The sequence below is a fragment of the Chiloscyllium punctatum genome, chromosome 22 (genome assembly GCF_047496795.1).
Source record: "Chiloscyllium punctatum isolate Juve2018m chromosome 22, sChiPun1.3, whole genome shotgun sequence".
Classification (NCBI taxonomy): Eukaryota; Metazoa; Chordata; class Chondrichthyes; order Orectolobiformes; family Hemiscylliidae; genus Chiloscyllium; species Chiloscyllium punctatum.
This window is the reverse complement of record NC_092760.1, coordinates 55335245-55362859: the sequence shown is the minus strand read 5'-3', so window position 1 is coordinate 55362859 and position 27615 is coordinate 55335245. Positions and strand designations below refer to the sequence as shown.

At 39.3% G+C, this 27615-nt stretch overlaps 1 protein-coding gene across 1 annotated transcript in view; it reads right to left on the bottom strand.

Moving 5' to 3' along the window:
• The window catches only part of LOC140493662 (protein inscuteable homolog), a 422044-nt gene that overhangs the window by 394320 nt on the left and 109 nt on the right, over positions 1-27615 (bottom strand). The gene's annotated exons all lie outside the window — the stretch shown is intronic.

Sequence of the window (27615 nt, the reverse complement as noted above, 5' to 3'; positions counted from 1 at the left end):
CTTGTATTTCCATCATGTTCTGTTTTTCTTTCAGAATTCCAGGATCTGCAAAATTGTGCTTTTGTTTGAGAGTGCTTTGAAGTGAACACACCTGTTATCACATCAGAAATAATGCAACCAATTCTGTAGCAAACATCTCCAGTCAACAATGGCAAAATGACCAGATAATGACTGTTGACTGATTTACTTTTTGAGGAATAAATATTGGCCAGGACATCAGCGATAGTTCAAAGGAGTGCCATAGGATCTTTTACATCCACTTCAGATGGGAGCCTCAATTTAATAGCTCATCCAGCATGTGGCACCTTAGTACAACATTCCTTCCATGCTGCAGTGGAGTGTTGGACTTTGTGTTTAAGGTTCTGCAGTGGGACTTTAACTTTATATCTCAAAACAAAAGCAAGTCAGGACAACCCTTAGATGGTTATCAACCTGAAATATCAATTCCCTTTCTCTCTCCACAGATGCTGTCAGTCCTATTGACACAGTTTACTGAGTTCATTAATCTTATTTCAAATTTCCAGTACCTTGCATATTTTGCTCTTATGCTGATTAATATATATTTACTCATGAGCACTTACCTTACCTTTTCCATTTCTTATATACATTACATCACAGATGATGTTACATTTAATTTGAGCAAAACAAGCATTAAGGGATTTCTAAAGTTTATTTATATACCATATTGAAAATGGCATACTTACAGACACGTTGAGGTAATTTTTACCAAATAGGAATTGATATAAGCAGATAGTTTAAAAAGTTAGTAGTTTCTTTCATTAGCTATTGATTTTGGAAGAACAATCATTCTTTTGATGCAAAATTGTTTTTGATACATGAGATAATCAACAGAACTAAGCACCAGATACTTAGTGGGAAAAGCTCTTTTTGTTTCCCACATGTACAGTACAGAGTGCTATATGATTGGAGGTACCATTTTTGAAAAGTGAAATTTGTCCCATTTGCCTGATTAACTAAAAGGTTTTGAGGCACAATTTATTTAAGAGGACAAAGCCTTCTTGACAGTCTAACTAATAAAAAAAAACTCCTCCTTCAACCAACCTCACCAAAGATAGATTTTCTGTTTTGAGAGTTCTTGTATATTCAAATTGACTGCTGCATGTGGTCCTGACTTCAATAGCAATTTTGCATGTTTGAACCATATTGGATGGCTTAATACAAATTCAAGTCTTTCTTCTGTGCCATTGCAAGCTTTTTTACCATTGTAACAATATATTGTAGTATACAGTAAGTAAACTGCTACACTCAATTACAATTGGTTTACTACTTTTATAATTAAACCAATCACATTCAATTTGTTAAACATACCTTATCCAAGAATTCTAGATTTCTTGAAAGTATTTGATCCAAAAGCAAATCTCCCCATTGTTGAGAAATCAGTTATTAATCCAAATAATAGCCTACAAAACAACAAGTTATGATGATCATAACAATGGCTGATAGCATTACCTCAAAGCACTTGAATTACAGATAATACAGGTACTTGTGAATAAATATATCCTTTGATTCCAATCTGTTATTTATGCTTTTTGATGCTATTAATAGAGTGAAAACAAAACAAACCAAAAACAAAATGCATGAAAAAAAACGATTCCACCAATTTCACGGGCTATTATTTCAAACAGTTAATATTAAAGTTATGTTAGGGGTCAGGCAGACTTCCTGAAGTAATCCCATCTAAATGTATTCCTATATGTATAAATAGATGACTCTAGGCAGACAGCGAACTGTTTTAGATTAATAAGTGGCCCCAATGATAATTACCTGATGTCACACTATGACTTTACCCATGAAAATTGGCATGGGGCCCAGCCAATAAAACCCACATCCCATTAATATATCATAAATAAAAAAAGGATTATATGTTCTCCTTAGTAAGGATACTAGCCACTTTATTGGTCACCACCAGCAAAATGTTGTTTCAGATGGAACTACCTGATGAAGAGTATTCTGACCCTTGCTTCCAGTCATGGCACTAAGACCTCCACGGTTCCTGTAAAATTCAGTCTGGTGCTCAAAATTCTGTCATAAGAATACTATTAGTGAGTGTGGGAACACAATGGATGATAAAGCAGAATAGAAGTCAGACTGGAAGAGTTTGAATAGATAATAAGAGAAATAGTGGGCACTGAGATAGGTGGAGATGGCACGTTGTGAAGAGGAGAAAATGGGTGACCAGAGACTGCTTCAATAGAACAGAAAGCTCAAGAGCAGTCTTTTTGACAAGTGGGTGATAGAAACTAACATTCCTGCAATAACATCACCAAATATCTAAATAATTTTTCCAGTCAATAGTTTAAATCAGCTGCACATACTTTCCAGGTCTTTTGTTTCTCAAGCATATTACACAGATTCATAACTTTATAAATACTGCCTGTATAAAATAGATTGTCCTTTCAAGATCCAAGATCCCACCATCCAACCCCCTAGTTGCCAGTCACAACTGTGATTGAATTTGTTGAACTTCTTTAGCAGTTGGTGCCTTTTTAATAATGTTTAAAAAGTTGCAATGAGCCATATCCAGAAGGTTTTCCTGCCTCCCCAAAGATATCAGATAAGTTTAAATTTTGTCCTGAAAATATAAAGGCTATGAAACGTGTTTCAGATTCCTGACTGATTAAAAATCACATCAGCTTCGTTTTTAAACATATTGCTGCCTCCATGAACCGTACTTGAAGTAGTATGAATTGTCTCCATTTCCCTTTCCCTTATGAAGTTGGTTTGATGCCAGTTTCAGAGGCAGTATTTTTGGAATTGGGGCTTCATTGCCAATTTGGTTAAGTTAGAGATCCTTTCAATCCCTGCAAAATTCTAACTCCTGAGTGACTACAGAACTGATCTCCCAAACACTCACACTGACCCCTGTACTACCAACCACACTACAGCTCCCTGACTACCTTAGAACCCAACCCATCTGTACTATACTTTCCAACCATTCAATCTCCTGTCATCATCAGAGTGCCCTGCCTTCAAATAATGTATGAATAGACTACAGACCCCATGTCACAAATCATCTTCCAACAGCATAGCACAGGAGGACGACATTTGGTTTATCTGTGACAACTGTTCCAAGAACAGTCCAATTGGTCCCACTGCCATGGTCACTTACAAAACCCATGTAAACTTTTATTAAAGGATTTATCTACTTCTTTTTTGAAAAGTGCAGATCAAATCTGTATCCAGCCACTTATTCTGCATTTCACTTCTGGCTGTTTTGCCAATCAATTGAAATCTGGATATTCCTGTTAATCAAAGCATCAACCATTGAAAACAATTTATCTTCATTTAAAGCAATTCTATCAAATTCCCTCCAAAATTGGTTATTTACCAAACTACAAATCCCTCATCCTTGGAAACATGTTAAATCTCTCCATAACCTTCAGAAATCACCACATTTATTCTCAAATGTGGTGCCCAGTATTTAACACAATATTCTCCTAGAGGTGAATCAGTGTTTAGTCTTGCTCATTTGAAGTTTAATTTTCAAATTCTTTTTTCTTCTGTGAGCCTTGAGTAATCTGAAGTTTTCTGGTTCTTGCAAATTTTGTCACTTCTGAAACTGATTTGAATGCCAACTCCAAGTCAAGTTGTTATTCTTGTCCTACTGAATAATTCAGCCCAATTCGTACCTTTTATTGTGGTCACTTGGAGATATTAATGTGCAGAAATGAATATGGGTGACCATTCCAATTATATTATATCGATTCCAACACACTTACTCATGCACCAAGCCAGAAAGCTATTTTAATTTGTCCTGCCATCCAGTGAAACTAATGTTTAGAAGTCTTGTTTAGCTTATGGTCACTTTAAATGTACATCAATGAGGTTCTCCAGGACCCACATAATTTCAAATGTGGCTAGGAGATTATGGCAATTTCTTGCTGAACTATTCTTTGTGATTAGATTTGAATTTAATGTGTTTTTTTTCAGTTTTGATAAACCAAATTCATTTAGATGAATGTCTCTTCAGTTAGATTTTCCAAATCAACAAAAATTTCTGAAGTAGCATTTTTATCAAATTGTGAAATTATGTTGTGCAAATATTGTGTCATTAAATGAAGGGTCTAGGATTCCATGACTTCAGTTCGATCCTAATCATTAGTTAGATCATATTCTGTTTGCAGGATAAAAAGTGAGGGCTTTGTCAACAGCAACCTCCCGAGAATTTCAATTCATTGAGGAAATAACTGTGTTTGTTCTAAAACATGAGACACAACATGAATATAACCAAATATTCAGGTTTTGCACAAACAAGACACTATTTTTGAAGTACACAGCATTATCAAGTTCAAGTTGTAGCTTTGTTCTGTCATACCCAATAATCGATACATGAATAGACATTAGATAATGGTATTCCAAGATATGCCATCTACTATTAGAAAGGACAGAACAATCACTTCAATTTCAAAGCAATAAAGCAAACCAATAAAATGCAAAGGAAAGACATGCAATTTTTGTCAAAGAAAATGTACATTCAAAATATTTGTTTTATCTACAGAAATCTGCTGTGAAAATTTGTTGTACAAGAAATGGTTACCCATAACAACATAATGTAACTTTTTCTTAGTACAACTTAGTGATATTTACCTCAACTGACAGAAAATATTTTGTAATGGTTGTGCCTAATTAGACAGGAAATCCTGTTTATATCATGCTTAAATCATTGTATAGAAAGAGAAACAAGTTAAAAAATGAAATCAACCTTACATAAAAAAGTGATCCCAATTTTAGATCAGATACTCAGAATCAATTAATATAAGCTCTTAATTTGATCTTTTCCAACAGCTTTTTCAGACAGCTTCTGGGAACTATTAATGGGAGACAGCATTGTTCCATTCTCCATTTTCAAATTGAAGCAGCAGCTTTAGCCTTCTGCAAAGTGATCCTATGATAATTAGCTCTGACACTGATCCTCTCAGCGGGATATTGATGAACAATTCTAGAGATCAAAGATCAGGCTTTCAGCAGGATCAAGTGGAAGAAGCAGTGTTTGCTATGAGCATGCCCCTTAAAGCAAAATTGAACATTCAAAATCTTGGATGATGAGCACCATTAAAAAAAACATCTTCAACATGCTAGCACAATTAATGAACAAGTCTTCATTTGCAACCGATCCAGCACTGAGTTACAAATTTTGTTTTGAAAGGAAACTAGAAAACCACATAAACCTCAGTTCTAACAACTCCTGGTCGATGAAGCATCCAAACAAAGAAATAACTAATAGAAAAAGAAATACTATGCTCATATATAGATTACCCCAGGGCCACCATAGACAATAAGTCAAGTTCAAGTGTACTTGTGAGTATGAGCTCACTGAACAAACTAAGAGAAACATGTCTTTAACAGCAGTATGACCACATGGTCCTGATATTCCTGAGCACTGGATCAACAGCTGCACACCAGCAGGCATCCAGCTGCTAGTTATGTTTATTACCATGCAACATACAGAGGAATGCTTTTGAAAGTATGGAGAACTGTGGTATTAATCATTTGGAAAGACACTAAATCTTCATCAAATCCAAATCCTAAAAAGGCAAGAGTGTAGTAAAGAAAATTTAACTCCTAATTCAAAGTATTTGTGATTTATGATAAGGCAACTTTATACGAGTGTGGCTCAGCAGAAAGTTGCTCAGACCTTATTGCAGGTATGTCTTTCTTAATAAAGTATAACAAAAACTTACTGTCACCACAGAACATGGTTAATTGGGTCATAATTAAAACTGATTGTCGATGCAACAAATGTACACGTTGCACAAAATAGATGGTACATGATTTTTAAATAAGGCTGAGACATAATACATTGTACACATTTGTGATAGTAGTTACATAATCAATAGCTTAGATTTTAAATTGTAAATCAATTAATTTATTCCCTTATAATGTGAAAAAATTGTAAGATTTAGAGAATCTAAAAAATAACTTTACAATTTGTAATTTACAACTGGCTGAACTTCATGCCACTTACACTGGTGGCATACAGAACAAAACTCAGCTATGTGTTCAACAAATCCCTTTCAAAACGTCAGTAATGCTGCACATTCCTTTGTAGATGATTGTTGAACTTTTAACTGCCCATTGACAATCAGGCTGACATTGTTCATGCACAGAAAAAAGCTGGTCAAAAAGCTATGAAAAGCACACAGTCATGTTAAAGACTCGATTAATCCAATGCAATGGCAGATCATACTAAACACATGGGGAAAACTTACTCATATCCCCAGTATACTTTCCCAGCTCAAAATTCTATATGGAGTTATGAATTCATGAAATGCACCTCAATTTTCAGAAACCAGCTTTAAGGGAGCTCTGAATCTAAAATGACATGCACACATGCCACAATTTCAGCCAGTCACATGGAAATCTGCACTGTGCCCCTTGCTGGAAAGTACAATGCACCAGAAACATCAAGAACCCCTGCCATGACATTTCACATATTTTATAACCTAGAGCAAGATTTTCAGTCCTGCCAAGGTCAGGTTCTGGCCCTGGTTCTGTTGCCCTCTGGTTTCACAATACAACAGAGAGCGGATTAGTTCTTGGTGCCAGGGGTAGAACAAGGTGTCAGTGCTACATGTGAGGCCTACAGGCCCTTTTTGTTGTCTGGGTGAGGGTACAGCAAAAAACTTGTTCCAGTGTACCACCCTCACCCAGCAGTAGTGGCTTGACTACTTCAAATTCTATTTTTAAAGTTATTGAGAGGACAATCCTCTCAGTTATTTATATTTGTTGCAACTGGGTGGAAGAGCATTGGTTGACACTTCAAGGGGTAGTCTGTCCACCTGCCTCAATTGGTCAGTAAATCTTCCCTGTGTCAATTAAGGAGGAACCCCAAATAAAACATAACAAAGTGACTATTTCTTACTAGAGTGAGCTTCAGATTCCAGACAGCTTCCTGATTCCGGTTTCTCACCTCCAAAGTGAAAATTCAGCTCTTATGCTGTGTGACTGTACTCAATAACTGTGCCAATTACTCACAGAAGGACAACCCCTACCCCCAGTACTCTCAACCTACCCTTTTACTTCAAAGTCCACACATCTAACTCACAGGTGAGGTACTGCTTAACTTACCTCTGTTGTGGACAAGTTTGTGGAGACACAATAGCCCTTTTTTGATTGTTTCATGGTGAATTACTGCATAACTTAAAGTAGGTCAGAGAATTTGATAAAAGGTAGGGAGGAGGGACTTGGAGGATGGGCGTTGGGAATGCGATAGGTGGAAGGAGGTTAAGGTGAGGGTGATAGGCCGGAGAAGGAGTGGGGGCGGAGTGGCCGGGAAGAAGATTGCAGGTCAAGAAGGCGGAGCTGAGTCCAAGGGTTGGGATTGAGATAAGGTGGGGGGAGGGGAAATGAGGAAGCTGGAGAAATCTGCATTCATCCCTTGTGGTTGGAGGGTTCCTAGGCGGAAGATGAGGCGCTCTTCCTCCAGGCGTCGTGTTGCCATGGTCTGGCGATGGAGGAGGCCAAGGATCTGCATGTCCTTGGTGGAGTGGGAGGGGGAGTTAGAGTGTTCCGCCACGGGGCGGTTGGGTTGGTTGGTGCAGGTGTCCCAGAGGTGTTCTCTGAAACGTTCCGCAAGTAGGCAGCCTATCTCCCCAATGTAGAGGAGGCCACATCGGGTGCAGCAGATGCAGTAAATGATGTGTGTGGAGGTGCAGGTGAATTTGTGACGGATATGGAAGGATCCCTTGGAGCCTTGGAGGGAAGTGAGGGGGGAGATTATTGAAGAATTATGCCATCTCCAACAGAACCTGAAGATTGACAGAAGAGTCCTGGAGCCTTACAGAAGAGTAAGGAGGATGCCGTTAATGCCTGTAAATGTCACGGTAGGATTGAATATCTGTAGGTTTGAGTTGCTTCAGATGGACACGGGTGGCATGTATAACATCTGTCACTATGCCATCTGTCAAGGTATCCGGAAAATGGTAGAGACCAACTGAATATATTGGATTTCCTCGTCAGCAACACACCCTGAGGCATTAGGGAAAGGTACAAAAACCAGAAGAATTACCATCCCATTGATTTACAGTTGGTGTGCGACCATTTCCAGAACTTGGTGTCAGCGAATGCCTGCTATCCCAATAACATTCACAATGCCTTCATTCTGCTTCCTTTGTGCTTCCAAGAACAACAGGAAGATGGCTGCTCAGGATTAAAGATTACACCCAGTATAGGTGGTTGATGACCTCCCCTCACCAGCTGGTCATTCATGAACAATGAATGCATGATGATATTTAAGGAGCCACCAGCAACATCGAGGAACAGAACATTGGCATATTGGAACAAACTCCTGATGACTAAAATGCTCAGGAGAGGACTTATTCGATCTGCTGCATCTTTTATTATATTCACTATCAAAGGCCATGAGGAATCGGAGGCCAATTCAGGAGAAGAACAAGATGGCAGCAGCAGGGAGGACTTATCGTAGACACATTTGACCCAGCTGCACTGTCCTACATTGCATGCTCTCCTTTCCGGTTCCCACAGGGCAACTTTCTTTAATCACCCACGATTCACACCTTTACATTCGTTTTTGGTAGCCAATCACAGGACCTTGTTAAGCAACATCCTACAATAAAAGCCACCAACAAAAAAAAACTCTTACACAACATAGTTCTTCATCAATGCATCCCATCATACGAACAAAACGTAATCCAAGACTCTATGATTCAACTTCCCTTAGTACCAGTCCAAAGGGTGTCTTTGCCTGGCCTAGTGCTCCGATGAAATATGATTGTGGTGGCTGCAACGTGACAAGTGTAGGAATGTTGACTGAGTATGATTATAGATACCAGAAACATGGCATCTTGCCTCCTGTTCACCTCAAGGCCCAGTTCTCAAATGAGCATTTATAAATTGTGGAGTCCTCTTTCTGTCAGACTACACCATTTGCATTCTCTCCAGCTGTAGCAGTGACAGCCAGCAGCAGCTTCCTTTCATTCAATGCAGCTTCTCCTAAAGGTAATGCCTTTAGATCTGCAGACTAGCTGGAACAGGGGCTTGCCTTGCATGTTGTTGGGTTGCCTGTTGTCTTTGCAATCAACCAGTACTGCCACTCATGCTGATCTGTGATCAGAAATCAGGGAAATAAAAAGGCATCCGAAAATTTGCATTCCTGAGTGGGAACAGGTAGGGACAAATACAAATTACAACCTCTAAAGTTGAGAAAGGACCTTCATAACGTTTTAGAGTCATGGAGTCTTAGAGTCCTACAGCATGGAGACAGACCCTTTGGCTCAAACAGGTCCATACCGATCAAATATACATCCACGCTAATCCATGATGTACTTTTCTGTGTTGAGAACATACTTAATTTTTATGCATTTTCATTATCTTAATTTGAGAATATGAATTCAGTTTTAAAAAGATATAAATCTAGAATTTTATTTGAAAAATTGGTATCTGTTCACACGCATAAAGATGTCTTATTGACTAAAAAACACAACTAATAAGTATTCTTGAGAGAACAAAATTTACTGTCTCTGATAGGTCTGCTCCATGTGCAACCAAAATCCATATCATTATGTTAGCTCTCTACTGATCTCTGAAGTGGCCTATTCATATATTAAATCTATTGGACTTGTACTTTCTCGGGAAACTCGGCATTAAAAATAAATGGCAGGTTTGCTCACAATCCAAGAGAAAAGGTGCAAAGATGGAAATAAAGTTTCCCTGTTTGTGTGTAGCTGATTTCACAAATCTGTCATGAAGATGTTCTAAATGCATTATTGCAATTCAATCATAAAATGTTGCTAGAATTAGGACATGAAAAATTTTCTTCACAATTCCTCTTGGTTTTGGTATATTAGTGGCTATCCAGCTTCTCAATCCATTTCCAACATTTAATGAGAAAATAGCTGATTTGTAACTCAGCTTTATTTATCCATCTTTGGTTCATATCCCTTGACACCCTTACAGAATGTAAATCTGTTCATCTGAGTCCTGAAAATTTCAAGTGACCCAGAATATATATCACTTACATTAATACTTCCAGTGCCCTTGGTGTGAAATAATGTTTCCTGATTTTAGTCCCAAATTGTCCATTTCTGATTTTAGAGTTGTGCTGCCTTTATCTGGAATTCTCCACTACAGGAAATAACTCCTCTTGGCCTCACACAACCACAGAGGCCTACAGCCCATTATTTACGGGTGGCTCTTTGCTTAGCTCCACACTCTCACCTTTTTCCACCATCGTGCATGTTCTTTGCCCTCAAGTACCTGTCCAAAATCTTTTTAAAATGATTGCTAGAATCAGCATTGATCATCCTTTCAGGGAAAGTAGGCCTGATCTTGCCAACTCTATGGATAATTTGCCAATCATTTTAAATCTATGGCCTTTGTTATTCCAATTGCCAGAGGCATTTTTAAGATTCAGCATCAAAGCTCTTCATCATCTGTCAGGTCAGCTCTCAATCTTATTCCTTGCAAGGAGAATCTTCCAACCTCTCTTCATAACTGAAGTCCTATATCTGCGCTAATATCCTGGGAAATATCCTTAATATTCTTTCTGAGGTCTTTATACTTTTGTCATCATCTGCAAAATTCATAATGGACTAATTACATCAATTTCTTGGATATTCATAAAAAAAATTAGAGGAATATTGGACCCAAATTTAATTTGTCTGGAACACCACTGCAAAACAACATATGGAGTGAAATTTAATGTCCTGCCCCCCAAGTAAATCTGGAGCAAGATGTTTCATGTTAGTTAATGTCTACTTTAGGTTCTCATCCAATTGCCAGTGCCAGATAAAGCAATCAGGCACTGAGGAAGAAACCTGGCATGTTTGCTTCAAGTGTCTCTGATGGGAAATGATGGCAGAGAGGGCTGTTGTTAGTGGTGAAATTGTCCCTCATTATTGGGCACTCAGCTTTCAATCAAGAACGTCAAGGGCCTACTGAAAGCAAACACCCATCTTTACATCCTCCCCTCTTTCCTCCTCACCTGGTGTCAACCCTGTGACCCCCATCAGACCTTACTCAGCTGTGTCCCTCTAATTAGCTGGCAGCTCTGTGGAAGATTTTGCATCCCATGTTCCAGAGGAAGGCTCACCACTGGCCACTGAAATAACTGGCTGGCTCTTAACATGGTACACCCTCAAAGGAGGCAATCTGGGACATTCACCAACTTCCCCAGTTAGCAGGCAAGATTTCGGCCACCTGAATTAAATACCATCTCCAAACTCAGGAACATGCAACCAGCACCATGGATTTGTTTCTTGTCACAGAGTCAAATTTTTATTTTACCTCCACTTTTTTTTTATTCAGTGCACTTCCCACATTTTTAATAAGTCATTACACAAACTTCCAAACATGAGTGGACACAGTCAAATTTAAGAAACCAGTTTTCATAATTTAACACTCACCTTCAGTATCTTTGAGGTAACTTTATGCTATGCACCATCTAAGACCAATGTATGGTGCACTGTTCAGGTGTAATGCAGATGGCATTTGAGCAATTACCCTTACAACTGAAATATGACTACCTCTTCATTGTATTCCTGAAGGCTAACCTTCTGTTCACATTGTATTTATCCTTCCGCTAGCAGTTCAGATATGTCTGCCTGGGATACTGGATTCCTTTTGTTCCACAGTTCCAGTCTGTTACCTCAGGATTTAACCCTTCTGTGTCTAACCTGAGTGTAAGGTTGGCCTTACACCAAGATTGCAGAATAGAGTGTGAATTCTGCAACTAAAAATGTCTAGTAACTAACAATATAACTCAGAACTTTGTGGGGACCTTAAAAAATAAGTGTGATACTTCCACCATATAAAAAAAAAAGTTTTTTTATTATTGTCCAAAAGGCATGGTCAGAAAAATCAAGAACATAAGCAATAGTTATTTTCATAAACCTGTTTTGGCACACTTCAGGACAGGTGGAATTTGAATTCAAATTTCTGGTGCAGAAATAAGAACATTATCCCTGCACCACAAGACCCTCTGGAACATAAACTATATTTTTAATTATCAACTTATTGTTTTTGGAAGCACAGGGTTGGCTTATTCAAAAAGATTATGAAAGCTCCGTAGTTGTGAGTTATGCAAACTGGTAATGTTACGCTAGCCAAAATATGATTTTCCCAGCTCCTTTTGCGCTCTCATATCTGAACTCAGTCCAGTTCTATTCTCTCCAAGTCTCCTCCCTATAAGCTTTTATATCCCTCAAACATGTTATCTCCCATCTATTCCCATGATCTTGATCATGAGGTGAGGCCATCCCCAACCATTTCACAGCTCCCTTACCATATCCCATCAAACATAAACCTTTTATATACATTCCTGAAGTAAACTCTCCCATAAGCCTCTAATAACTACACTTTCATACTTCTTTCAATTTCTTCGATTCCATTCTGAAGAGGAGTCATTCTGGGCTCAAAATAATAACTCTATTTCTCTCTCCACGGATGTTGCCAGACCTGCTGAGTATCTCCATCATTATCTGTGTTTATTTCAGATTTTAAGAGTCTGCAGAATTTTGCTTTCATTTTGTTGATTGTTTTTCGCGTATGGTCATGGGAGTAGAGAGTCCATGGGAGAAAGTCAGATTACAGAATTTGGAATGTTTTTATAGATTAAGATCATGAGAGAATGCAAGCTTTGATGAAATGCAAGACAAATTTCAATAATGAAACAAGTACTGCAAAGAATGTGAGGCAACTTTCAAACGCGGTTGTTACGCAGAGTTCTCCAATAGACTAAAAACTCAACTTACGAACTTTAACAAACTTTCTCCAAATTATTTATGATTTATGTACAAACCCATGACTACTTTGTTGATAAAAGAGAAGAGTTATCTAATTTTGTTCTGAAATGACTTTGCTCAGCTCTGGAGGATTGCAAACAAAATTATTAATTTGACTCAAATTGCTGATGATAAAGCTTGCATTTATCTGTAATGTCATCTAGTTCTGACAAAATATCATAAGACCAGAAACATTAACCCTGTTTTCCTTTCTCCCCAGATACAGCTGAATGTCTCTAGCTCATTTTAACTTTATTTGATACATCAGCTCCACAATAAACACTTAAATTCACAAATAACCACTTTTCTGTTGCCAAAAGTAAGAATTCTTATTTTTGCAGTTGTATGACTGATTGATAGGTAGATAAGGAGGAGATGATGAGAAACTTGACCACAGTAGGCAGATGTTCAGAGCCAAGAGTTATAGTTGGAATTATACATGTGCTATTGAGCTGAAGGTAGCTATGTGGACTTCAAACTAGTGATCAGTCCTTGGGGACTCAATGCAAAATCACAGAATCAGAATCATACAGCACAGAAGAGGACTCACTGAGTCTGTACCACCAAAAATATACTACTATCACTTTCCTGCACTAAGTCTGTAATCTTGAATGCTATGACACTTCATCCAAATACTTACTAAAGATTGTCAGGTTGCATGCCTCAACCACCCTCCCAGGCAATGCATTTCAGACTTCTCACCCTCTCGTGAAAATGTTTTTCCCTCAAGTTCACTCTCAACCTCCTGCCTTTCAGTCTAAAAGTATTCCCTTTTGTTACTAACTCTTCGACTAAGGGGATCAGTTTTTTCTATTAATCCTGACCACATTCCTCAATCTTAGACACCGCCAACAGGTCTCCCCAGACCTGCTCTAAAGCAAACAATCCAAGCTCATCCGACCCCTCTTCATAGCTAAACTGCTCAATCCCAGGCAAAAATTACTTTGCACCCCCTCCAGTGCAATGACATCCTTCCCATGGTGTGGTGATCAGAACTGTACGCATTACTCCAGCCATGGACTGACCTAAAATTCTGTAAAACTCCAACATGATCTCCCTGCTCTTATAATCTTGATAAAGGCAAGTGTCCCATATGCCCATTTAACTATTTTATTAACCTGTCCTGCCACCGTCAGGGATCTGTGGACCAGCACCTCACGGTCTCTGTTCCTCTGAGCTTACTAGTGTCTTGCCATTCATTAAGTACACTCCTGTCTTGTTTCTCTTTCCAAATTCCAGTGCCCATCAGACCAATCTGTTCATACTCTTCTGAAGCCTAACACATTCCTCAGTGTCAACCACCGGCCAATCTTTGTGTCATCTGTAAACTTACTTATATCATTCCCACAAATGTTCTTCTACATCATTTATAAATAAATATTTTAAAAAATGGACTCAGCACTTGTGGTATGTCACTGCACACCAGGTTCCAGTCACACCAACAGCCTTACCATTACCATCTGTCTCCTGTCAATAAGCTAGTTTTGGATCTAACTTGCCAAGTTATTTTAGGTCCCTTGAACTTTTACCTTTTTTATCAAATGCCCATATGGGACCTTGTCGAAGGTCTTACTGTAATCAATATACATTATATCAACTGCCCTGGCATCATCTAAACACTTGGTCACTCTTCAAAAAAATTCTACCAGGTATTTCAGGCATGACCTCCCTCTGACAAAGCTGTGCTGACTATCAACCTTGCCTCTGCAAATGGAGATTAATTCATTTTCCCTACCACTGATGTTAGACTCACTGGTCTGTAGTTCTCTGGTATAACTCTACCAGCCTTCTTGTAAACTGGAACCATATTAGCTTGCCTCCAGTCTTCTGGTACTTCTCCTGCAGCCAGAGACAAACTGAAGATTTGGATCAGGACACACGCAATTTCCTCCCTCATCTCCCAGCAGCCTGGGATACAACTCATCTGCACCTGGACATTGGACAGGTAATACATCAGAAATGTAAAAGGGTTTTGTCACATGAGTATCAAGGTACAATCTAAATATTAGTGTAATGAAGGAGAAATCCTAACTATACCTGTTCAGTGTAGAAGTGTCTGGGTATATTGCATAACAGTTTTAATAATCTAGTACAACTTTAGAGTTTCTTCTGGGTTAGATTCTACCAGTGATGAATATGCAAATATATACAGCCATAGGGATGTACAGCATGGAAATAGACCCTTAGGTCCAACTCGTCCATGCCAACTAGATATACTAAGTTAACCTGGTCCCTTTTTCCAGCACTTGGCCCAAATCCCGCCAAACCCTTCTCATTCATATACCCATCCAGATGCCTTTTAAATGTTGTAAATATACCAGCCTCCAGCACTCCCTCTGGTAGCTCATTCTATACACTTGTCAATAAAAAGTATAGTTTTATTTAGAAGAGATGTTGGCAAGATTTATTCAATTAAGTACCAGACCTGGGGGTAAAACCTGATCAATTATACTCATGTTTCAGTTCACTGTCTAATTTGTTTAGATTGAAGCACAATCATGAACAAATGATTGCTTATTCCCCACCAACCCCACCCCCCTACTCCCCACCATCACCAATAACAACCCATCCTCCACTCCCGGCACCATCCCTTGCTGCCACAAGAGGTGTAAAACCTGTGTCCACACCTGCCCCCTCACCTCTGTCCAAGGCCCCAAAGGATCCTTCAACATCCAGCAGAGATTTTTCTGTGCATCCAAACACCTCATCTACTGTATCCATTGCTCTCGATGTGGTCTCCTCTACACTGGGGAGACAGGATACCAACTTGCAGAATGTTTTATGGAATATTTCTGGGACACATTCACTAAACAACCTCACCACCCTGTGGCCAACCACTTAATCTCCCCCTCCCACTCAAAGACATGCAAGTCCTGGGCCTCCTCCACCACTAAATCCAAGCCACCTGATGCCTGGAGGAAGAACGCCTCATCTTCTGCCTTGGGACCCTCCAACCACATGGGATCAATGTTGACTTCACCAGTTTCCTCAGCTCCCCTCTTCCCACCTCATCTCAGATGAAACCCTCCAACTCGGCACTGCCCTCTTGACCTGTCACACCTGTCCATCTTCCTTCCCAACTATCTGTTCCATACTCCCCTCCAACCTATCATCATCACGCCCCCACCTCCATCTTCCTATCACTTTCCCAGCTATCCTCTCCCTAGCCCCACCCCACCATCTATCTCTCAGCTCTTCCCCACCCCCACATTCCTGATGAAGGGCTTACACCTGAAACATCGATTCTCCTGCTCCTTGGATATTGCCTGACCTGCTGTACTTTTCCAGCACAAGACTTTTCAATTCTGATCTCCAGCATCTGCAGTCCTCATTTTCTCTAAGTTCGAGAAGTCAAAAAACCTGCTAGGGCTCACACAGAGAAACCCTCCATTAAGCTCAATGGAAATGGGAAATGACCCTTGGCAAAGATTCAGCCCTTGGTTTCAGATGTGGTGAGTTTCCAAAGCTGGAATTAAAAAGCCGAGCTGTAGAGCTGGGAGCTGTCACTATATTAAAAAACAAACAGCAATCACTGTGTAACTATTGATCTAGAGAAAGCTGCTGCAGGTTCTCCCTATTTCCCAAGCCCCTATTCAAATTACCGTGGATATGAGGCAGAGCTGGGAATTATTTCATGTACAATGACAGAATTATGCAGTATCTATGGATTTATTCGGCAAGTTAGAACAAGTGACTGCACTTTTATCACTGTTGATAAGAGACTGCTTCAAAACATACACCATCCGAAATATCACTGAAGAAAAGAAAAAAAACTATGGTTTGAGCCTCAATTAAATGTTACATATGTACAGTATGTATTCAATAGCAGAGAACAAATTGAAAAAGAATCCATTGATTGATATATAAAATCATTAACGCAGTTTGCAGAAACTTGTGAATTTGCTCAATGGAGGCTGGATTATACTATGATAAGAGATCCAATCAAGAAATGCCCAGTGAAAGAAAACAAACTTACAGTCAAGAGAACAATTGATTTGTGCAGAAATGCTAAGGTTATGAATCATTACCTGAAACACCAGAACAGACCATTATGCTGAAAGATACTGAAGGCAAACAGTGTAGTACGATCACAGACAAAAGGGTCAATGTAAATACTGCAGAAGGCATCATGCAAATAAGAAGGCCTCTCCAGCATGGGACACGGGTGTTCTACTTGTAAGTATTTAATCACCTTGCATACAATTGCAAGGCAAAAAAGAAGCCAACAAGGAATTACAGATGGCCAATGGAGAGATAATGACTAAAGATTCTGATGAATCACTATACATCATACAACAGGTTAGTTCAATCAAGTTAATAGGTAAGGCATGGTTTTTGACTATTGGAGGTTGAAAGTGCAGTGGTATTGGGCCACAGAAGAATAGAATTCATCAAAATCAAGTAAAGACTAATGGCATCGCCAGTACTGAAATACTATTATACATACAATGAAGTAACCCTGCAATGTGACTCCAGTGAAACAGAATTTGGAGCAACCTTAACACAACAAAGTGTTAGAAGACAGGATAAACTGTTTAATTTAAACCAGCAACACAGAAAAGATTTATCCCATGCAGTAATCTGTGAATATTTGAGAGGCCAAGAACTATCTAAAGTAAAAAATAACAACTTTATTTCTAAAAGTATACCAGTGAATAATTTGCTAACAACTATTTACAACTCCTTCCTCTAACCTATCTTTTACTTTCCCTTCTATAATACTAGTCTGATAAAACCCCTGATTAAGATTTACCAAGAATTCAAATTTCAAAACCAGGCAGCTGTTAAATCTTCTCTTGTCTTCTTTTCTCCTTCTTAGGGATTATGTTTCACAAGTCATTGATTGATAAAGGTATCTTTAAGAGAGCTATTCTGCAGGCAGTCTACATGTGTTTGTAGCTTGATAGTTCTCCTCCCAACTGTTCTTTTTTTTTGTTTTATACCCCAAAACATTGGATTGTGCCATTGGCTTTTAATATTGTCAATATACTAAATTTGAACTTGATTGGAACTTGATGTTTTAGGGTATAATCTAAACTGATTAGCCATATTTGAATTTGCTTTTGTCTCTAGGCAACCAATTACCCTCGCTGCTGGACCACGTTACATTGTATCTTATTTAGAACACTTGGTGCTGTCAGGTTGTTCTGTTAGCTTTTAACTGTCTTAAAGGGACAGTGCACCCACACCTTCATAACACCTTCCACCTTAAGAAAAAAATGAACCATCATAATGAAAAGATGGCTTCTTTTTTCTACTCTTCAAACATATTACCCTAAGATACAGATAACTTTAATCTAAGCTCACCTTAACATAGAACATAGAACATAGAACATAGAACATTACAGCGCAGTACAGGCCCTTCGGCCCTCGATGTTGCGCCGATCAAAGCACCCCTAACCTACACTAAGCCACTATCCTGCATATACCTATCCAATGCCCGCTTAAATACCCATAAAGAGGGAGAGTCCACTACTGCTACTGGCAGGGCATTCCATGAACTTACGACTCGCTGAGTGAAGAACCTACCCCTAACATCAGTCCTATATCTACCCCCCCTTAATTTAAAGCTATGCCCCCTTGTAATAGCTGACTCCATACGTGGAAAAAGGTTCTCACTGTCAACCCGATCTAACCCCCTAATCATCTTGTACACCTCTATCAAATCACCCCTAAACCTTCTTTTCTCCAATGAAAACAACCCCAAGTGCCTCAGCCCATCTTCCCATATATATATAAATATCAGCTAAACTTTATCAGTTAAATCCGCGATAACCGATCTACAATTGCATTCTTATGACCCTCAACATGTACAATTTTTAAATGAAATTTCTGTAACATAAGACTCCAACGAAATCATCTCATATTCTTGTCCTTAAAGCGTTCTAAGAATGTAAGCGGATTGTGATCCGTGTACACCACCATCTCCGACACAATGTTCATGATATACACATTAAAATGTTGTAAGGCCAGTTCCAAACTCAATAGTTCTTTTCAATCATGGAGTATTTCCTCTTGTGGATGTTGATCTTCTTCGAAAAGTAACCAAGTGGCAGTTCAATCCCATTCTCATCTTCTTGTAGGAGTACAGCTCCAACTCCTATGTCACTAGCATCACTGGCGACTCTAAAAGGTTTTGAAAAGTTTGGTGGTCGAATGTCTCCTGGCATTGTCCTGTCCACCGAAACTTGTTCTTCTTCAGCAAATCGGCTAACGGTGCCACTACACTGCTGAAGCCTGGAACAAACTTCCAATAGAATTTGCTGAGTCCTCTTTCTTGGAGATTGGTCGTGGAAATTCCTCGATGGCCTTCATCTTTGAATTCCATGGGGTCAACCTTCCATGATCGATGTTATGTCCCAAGAATGTCATCTCTGCTTTCAGTGAATTCAGTTTTATTTAAGTTTATCACTAGTTTTGCTTCTCATAGTCATTCAAAAAGCTCTTCCAACTGTACTATGTGATCTTTCCAGGACTTACTAAAGATTGCCACATTGTCCAAATAGACTGCACAGTTTGTTAACCCAATTACAACTCTGTTCATGAGTCTTTGGAATGTGGTGGGTGCATTCTTCAATCCAAAGGGCATCACTTTAAATTGATATAGCCAATTTGGAGTTACAAAAGCAGAAATTTCTTTCACCTTCTCTGATAAAGGTAGCTGCCAGTAACCATGCATTAAGTCGGACTTGGTCATGTTACTGGCTTGTCCGACTTTCTCGATACAGTCCTCCAATCTAGGAATTGGATATGCGTCTGATTTTGTAACGGCATTGACCTTCCAGTAATCTGCACAGAATCGTTGACTCCAGTCCGGAACTAAGACGATCGGCGAACTCCACTCACTGTGGCTTGGTTCGATGATGTCCTCATCGAACATGGCCTCCACCTCCATGTGGATCTGTTTAGCTTTGAAAAGATTAAGCTGATAGGGGTATTGTTTTATCAGAGCAGTGTTCCCTACGTCTATTTCATGTACAATAGCATTAGTCTTCCCCATCTGATTCTTACATATGTCCTTATACTGCAGTAACAAATCTTTCAACTGTGTTCTATGCTCCTGAGACAGGTAGCTTATTAACCTATCCCACTCCTCAAGGACTTCTTCATTTTTAAATCTATTTTGAGACACATCAAAATCCACATCATCTGGATTTGATTCCTCACTCTGCAGGGCAGTAACTAATACTTGTTTCTCCAGTTCTTTCTCTCTAGCATAATACAGTTTCAGCATGTTCACATGACATACCTGATAACTTTGTTTCCTATCTGGCATCTTACTAGATAGTTCACCTGACTCACCTTTTTCTCAATTTGATCGCGACTACTAAACCTGGCTTTGAAGGGATCTCCCATCACTGGTAACAGTACTAACACATCATCCCCTTGGGAAAATGTCCGAGTCTCAGAGCTTTTATCTGCCACCTGCTTCATTCTATGCCATGTCCTCTTTCGATGCAGTTTCACTAACTCATCTACTCAATTTAGTCGCTCCCTCACCTCTGATACATAATCTAAGTGTGAGATCTCCAACCTTAGTCCTGTCATTTTTTCCTTTAATTAATTTCAAAGGGCCTCCCACTTCATGCCCGAATATTACCTTGAAGGGAGTGAACTGAGTAGATTCATTTGGGGCATCTCTAACGGCAAACAATATGAATGGGATATCTTTATCCCAAGCATTCGGGTAATCCTGACAGTATGCTCTCAACATGGTCTTCAAGGTTCGATACCGGCTTCTGAAAGCTCCCTGGGATTCATATCATACGCACTAGATTTAAAGTGCTGTATACCTAAGCTATCCATAACCTTCTTAAACAGCCTAGCAGTAAAATTTCACCATTGGTTTGACTGAATCTCTCCGGGTAGCCCATACCGTGTGAAGAAAGCTACTAACTCCCCTACCACCTTTTTAGCCTTAATACTTCGAAATGGAATTGTCTCTTGAAATCTGGTAGACACATTCTTTATGGTTAACAAGAACTGGTTCCCACTTTTAGTTCTCCGGAGGGGACCAAATCAGTTATTTATAACCCATGTGAAAGGTTCTTCAAATGTGGGAATTGGCAACAAAGGTGCTGGTTTTATTACCGCCTGTGGCTTCCCTACCATTTGGTATGTATAACATGAACAGCAATAGGTAACTACATCCTTGTGCATTCCAGGCCAATAAAAATGTTTTTGTATCTTAGCCTGAGTCTTTCCTACACCTTGGTGATCTCCTACAGGTAGTTCATGTGCTACCCATAATACTTCCTGTCTGTATGCTAGCAGCAAAGAAATCTGGTGCACTTTGGCCCATTTCTCCTCTGCACTAGCCTGCCGTGGTCTCCATTTCCATTTTAGGATTTTATCTTTCAGATAATCTCCAGAATGTTCTCTGCCTCCTTTTCGGAGTATGTATCCACAAATATATCTTTTATTGTCTTGTCTTGCTGTTGCAAGTCCCTTTACCTTTCAGGACTAAATACTTCTGTCTGACCCTCTGCCTGTTCAGGTTTTTCCTGCACCATTACGTCAAACAGAGCTAACTGAACTTCAACTCCTTCATCTTTCTCTTTAGTTTTTGCTTCATGCTGTGACTTATGATAGTGGGATCTGGTTACTACACAGTCTGGGAAAACACCAGGATATTTCTGTTTTAACTCCTCAGTTTCTTGGTCTTCCTTGGGCTTCTCCACCACAAGGGGTGTCACTCCCACCTTAGATCCTGCCAAATCATTCCCAAGAACGACCTGAATTCCTGGAACTGACACTCTGTCAATCACTCCCACTGTAACTTCTCCAGTCTTGACTTAGCACTCCAACCTGATCTTACGTAGGGGAATGCTAAATTTCTATCCATCCATCCCACAAATTACCACACTCTTGAGTAACAGATCGGAAAGAGCACATATTTGCTCAACCTTTAATATCAGCGACTGGTGAGATCCTGTATCTCTCAAAATTATAACTTCTTGTCCTTCTCCCCCATTCTTTCTGAGTAAACTTTACCCAAAGAGGTGAACTCTTTGTAGAGATCAGGTATTAACTCCATACCCAGCCCTTGCCTAGGCTGTGCACTCAAATGCAGCTCCTTAGTTCTTCTTGGGGTTTTCTTTACTACTTTCACCAATGCCACAAGCTTAGCTTCTTTTACCACAATTTTTTCTACACTGCCTTTCTTTGACAACCAGCACTGTGACTCTACGTGTCCATCCTTTGGTAGTGAAACCACCTTTTCGCAGTGCCCTTTGAAAGCACCGACACTGTAATTTTCTGTGTCCCACATTATTACAGTGAAAACACCTGAGGCCTTTCACCTCCTTATCACCCTTTTAGGCTTCTTTAACATGTGGTAAAATCTTACCAGTGTTCTCTACTCTTGTTTTCGTAGTGTAGGATCTCCCCTTCTCCCAACTTCTATCCCTCACAGAACAAAAGTTTGGCTAGAAGCATGGCTTATGCACGAACATGTATTAATCTGCAAATTCTGCTGCCCTTCTCACTTCCTGAACTTTCTGTTCTTCCATATGAATTCTTACCATCTCTGGAAGTGAGCTTTTAAACTCCTCCAACAGAATAATCTCTTGTAGAGTCTCAAAGGTCTTATCAATTTTCAAAGCCTCCACCCATCTATCAAAATGACTATATTTAATTCTTTCGAACTCAACATAAGTCTGACCTAGTTCCTTCTTTGTGTTTCTGAACTGCTGTCTATATGCTTCTGATACCAATTCATAAGCACTTAAAACAGCCTGTTTAACCTCTTCATAATCTCTTGACCCCTCATCTGACAGCACGGCAAATACCTCACTAGCTCTGCCTATCAGTTTAGCCTGAACTAGCATTACTCATAAATCCTCGGACCACTTCATCTGCCTATCCAATTTTTCAAATGAAATGAAGAAGGCTTCAACATCTTTCTCATCAAAATGTGGCAGAGTTTTGACATATTTATATGCATCACTACCTTCTCTTTTAATCTCCATCCTGTTCACTTGACTTTGCTGACTAAGTCACAACTTCTCAAGTTCAAATTCTCTCTCTTTTTGTCTCTCCCTTTCTTCTCACTCTCTTTGCTCAGCTAAGAACATTCTCTCTCTCTTTTTCCTCTCACTCTTTTCTCTCTTTCTCTTTCTTCTCTCTCTTTCTCTTTCTATCTCTCATTGTTTATCTTCTGACTCCATTTTCCTCAATAGTAATTTAAGTTTTTCTACCTCTACTGCACTTGTCTATTTCTCCGACACACCTCAGTGTTTGAGTAATTCCCTTACAATTTCAGCTTTACTTGTGTCCTTGGGAAAACCCAAATCTAACTTATTTGCTAATTCTAAAAGTATGACCTATTTCTTTCCTTCTAAATTTTCTTGGCAAATTTGAGAATCATCTTCAAATCCCAGACCTCTTCAGCAATTTTAAGAGGCATTTCTCTCACTTTTACTTTAATCAATTCACCGAAATAAAACAAATTGTCTCACCTACACTTTATTTAAAGATCTAGGACACTAACCTGCAAGTGTTTAAATCTACTGGGCTTTCTTGTACCCCAAATCTATTCAAATCTGTCTAAATCCGTTCAAATCACAAATCCAAGACCCAAACTATTCAAATCACCGACAAAATTCCCCAAACCATTCAAATCCCAGCGATGACCCCCAAATTGTTACGACATTGTTTAAATCCTCCTGCTTAATTTAAACCAGCAACACAAGGTTTATCTTGTGCAGTAATCTGTGGAAGTTCAAGATGCCAAGAAGTAAAACTTAACAATTTTATTTCTTAAAGTATATCAGAGAATAATTAACTAACAACTATTTACAACTCCTTCCTCTAACCTATCTTTTACTTTCCCTTCTATAATACTAGTCTGATAAAATGCCTGATTAAGATTTACCAAAAATTCAAATTACAAAACCAGGCAGCTATTGAATCTTCTCTTGTCTTTTTTTCTTCTTCATTGGGATTATGTTTTACAGGTCACTAATCAATAAAGGTATCATTAAGAGAGCTATTCTCTGAGCAGTCTGTATGTGTTGGTGGCTTGTCAGTTCTCCTCCCAACTGTTCTTTTTTTTGTTTTATACCCCAAAGTATATTGTGTCATTAGCTTTTAGTATTGTCAATATACTAAATTAAAACTTAATTGGAGTTTAGTATGTTTTTGGGTAAAATTTAAACTGATTGGCCATATTTAAATTTTGTTATTATCTCCAGAAAACCAGCTACCCTAGCTGCTGGGCTACATGTTATATTGTATTAGATTACTTACAGTATGGAAACAGGCCCTTCGGCCCAACAAGTCCACACTGCCCCGCCAAAGTGCAACCCACCCATACCCCTACAACTACCCCTTACCTAACACTACGGGCAATTTAGCATGGCAAATTCACCTGACCTGCACATCTTTGGACTGTGGGAGGAAACCGGAGCACCCGGAGGAAACCCACGCAGATACGGGGAGAATGTGCAAACTCCACACAGTCAGTTGCCTGAGGCGGGAAGTGAACCCGGGTCTCTGGTGCTGTGAGGCAGCAATGCTAACCACTGTGTCACCGTGCTGCCTACTGCCACTATATCTGCTTATGATCTGTGAGAAAGTGGAATATGGAATAGCTTGAATATTTCTGGTTTGAACAGACTTTAACCACTGAAACATCCAAGAACCAACTCTAACCACTGTGCCACCGTGCCGCCCACTATCTTGTTCTGAACACTTGGTTCTATCAGGTAGTTCTGCTAACTTTTAACTCTCTTAAAAGGTACAGTATACCCAAATCTTCATAACAAATGCTCGCACCCAATGTGCTAGCACAAACAGAAAGATGCTCTGCTTGGTTTAATGGAAAAGACAAAATGACAGCAAAGTCCAATCATAAGCCACTTCAAATGATTTTTCTCAAGACATTAGTATCTGTTCAAAAGTATCTCCAAAATTTGTCACTTTTATTACAAGATATAGCATCTGATTATGACTGATAAGCAAGGAAAGCAAGGGTATATTGCAGGCATGCTGTCAAAAACAACCCTCCCAATGGGGAAAGTGGAGGATGCTACAATAGAGAGTGAAATCTTCCAGATTCATTGTGAAGCAGCAACTCGTCATGCTCTGGAAGTCATTAACAGAGAGATAATGAATATAACAGACAAATAAATGAAACATGCTAAGCGATAAAGTGCAAATTTCCAACTTTGTAAGTAGTAGTGAAAGAAGGATTGCCAGAGAATATCAGGGACATACCTACTGCTGTAAAACAACATTAGGCATACAGTGATGGCATAATGGATAAAGGAAAAAAGGTAATTATCCCAACAGATTTGAGAGCAGAGATTTTAAAGCACAACCATGCAAGCCACCAAGGAACTTCGTTAAGTTTGAGGAAAGTTTGAGGATGTGCTCTGCTGGGCAAGTGTGAACAACAAAATTAAGTACCCTATTAAACAGTGCAATGCTTGTAATGAGTACCAAGCTTATTAAACTAGAGAGCTGGGATATTACACAACATCCCAAACAAAACTTGGACCAAGCTGGGAGTAGGTCTCTTCACACTTGTAGAAACTGATTATCTTATCACAGTTGACTACTATTCTGGCTGCAGGTAGAAGATTCTTTATCCAAACATCCAAAAACCAAAAAGCTCTGAAATCCAAAGGTTTTTTGTGAAGATTATTTTCTCATTAACAAGGTTGTTTGGCGAGCAAACACTTAACCCAAGTCAACACCCACTGGATGCGTGTCACTCAGATGCGACGTGGGGGTGTGCATGGCCAAGCACCGACAGACCCGGGGTTTCTCTGTTAATGCCCCAAGTCAACATTGACTTGATGTGTGTCACTCAGATGTGACATGGGTGGGGGGCATGGTCAGGCATGTTCTTACTTAGAAGTCTGCTCCTCATTAAGATTTTTTAAAAATTCACCGTTAAACTATGACGCATCTGAAAACCAAAAAATTCCGAATTCCGAAAAAGAGCTGGTCCCGAACATTTCGGATAAAGGATCTTCTACCTGTACTTGGAGGTGAACCAGGTGACTTCAATTATAACTGTTGTTCAGTGACTAGAAGCCCATGTGAAATGTGTCATTATTACATTCTTGACATTGTCAGGAATGACAATGGCCTTCAGTTCACAAGCGAAGAATCCAATCATTTCATGAAAGATTGAGAAATTCAAAACCACACATCATCCCTAATCAAATGGAAAAGCTAGACCGACAGTGAAAATTTCCAAAGGAATGAGAGAGAATTCTAGCAAATTTCTCAAAGGTATATAGAAGGTAATCCTTGCATGGCAAAATGCGCGGGCTGAAGCCATGGTAGTGCAGTACAAAGACTAATACCACGTTGCACTCAAAATACACTCCCAAGAGCATTAAGGCTACTGAATCCAGAAATAGTAGCAGGTGTGAATGATAAACATCAAGGAGAAGTGGCAGAGAGCCAAATTTCATTTTAACAAGACTGCTGAACTTTTGCTGGGTTTCAGTATTGGAGATCCAGTCAGGGTACAGGCACTGAACAATCTCAGCAAAAGGCAGCCCAGTGTGGACTCTGCATGGAACTGTTGTCATCTCATTTGTATGTGATCGAAGTGATCAGCCGCAGGCACATATGCCCAATTGGAAAAGCTATTTCTCAGTTGCAGGTGGCTCACCAGGAAGAGGTGAACACAACACCGACACAGAATACACATCAGACCCAGAGGTCCAGAGTGAGCCAACTGCAAAAACAGAACAATAACAGCTACCAAAGCAATGTCAAAGGAGACAGGAACAATACTCCCTGGTGAAAAAGCATCATCCAGATGAACAGCCATTGACAAAAGCCAATGACAATAGCACATATGCATACAGTTAAGACCAACATGAGTTAAGGACGATGTGTCCAAAGATTACATAGAGACTGATGGAAATAACAAACTGTGAAGGAGTAAGAACAGTGGCATATATTTAACAGTGAATAACTGAAATTGTTCAAGATAATGCATGTCATTGTTTTATTTTCATGTCAAATTGAGGATTTTTTGGTTAGAGTTTTTGGACTGAAATGCAAAGCTGTTTCTCCTAGTTTGCTGTGACCATGTAACCTCTATCAGGAACACCTTGAAAACAGGAAAAACACATAAGGTTCATTATGTTATCTGAGAAATAAGGTTATAAATTGAAACGCATGATACATGCACAAGCAATTCAATTACATTGTGATTTTCACTAAAAATTGTACAGGATTTTCATCATGCCTGTACTAGCAAGTTTGAAATTTATTATTATTTGTTTGTAGATAGTGCTCCGCTAAGCTCCACAATTCTGAGACCTCTCCTGCTGCAGTCATACAATTCTATCTCCCCATCCGCTCCTGCCAACCCTCTCCTTAATCACCAGGATCCTAGCAGGGCAATCCCCACCAGCCAATCCAGGGGAACCAATCTAGTCTTGGGTGACCGCTGCACTCCTTGTGAATTTACACCACTTTCTATTTCACACTGGGAGGAGTCACTGGCATTTAAAAATTCCCAGATGCTCACTGCAAAATGTCCATTCTAGAATTTTATAAATATCTGTCGAACAGTTTTACGAAAGGCAATCACTTATCCTGTTTGCACCGTACAATAATGTTTTGAAATGAATCAAGTTTGTTTAGGTTCATCTACAAACATCTTGAAACATCTGTGCTGCATGTACATCTTTGTTTCAACTATACTAAAAATGCTTTTCCCCGTATAGCCAGCAATGAAAAGATTTGTTTGAGACAAGTATTAATTATTTTCTTAAGAAGTGTTTTCAGAATTCTCAGCAAGATGGTAAAATCATTTCTCATTCATTTAGTCTCAATGGCATTTGCATAGTTCTTCATTCCTGTGAACTACAACACTACT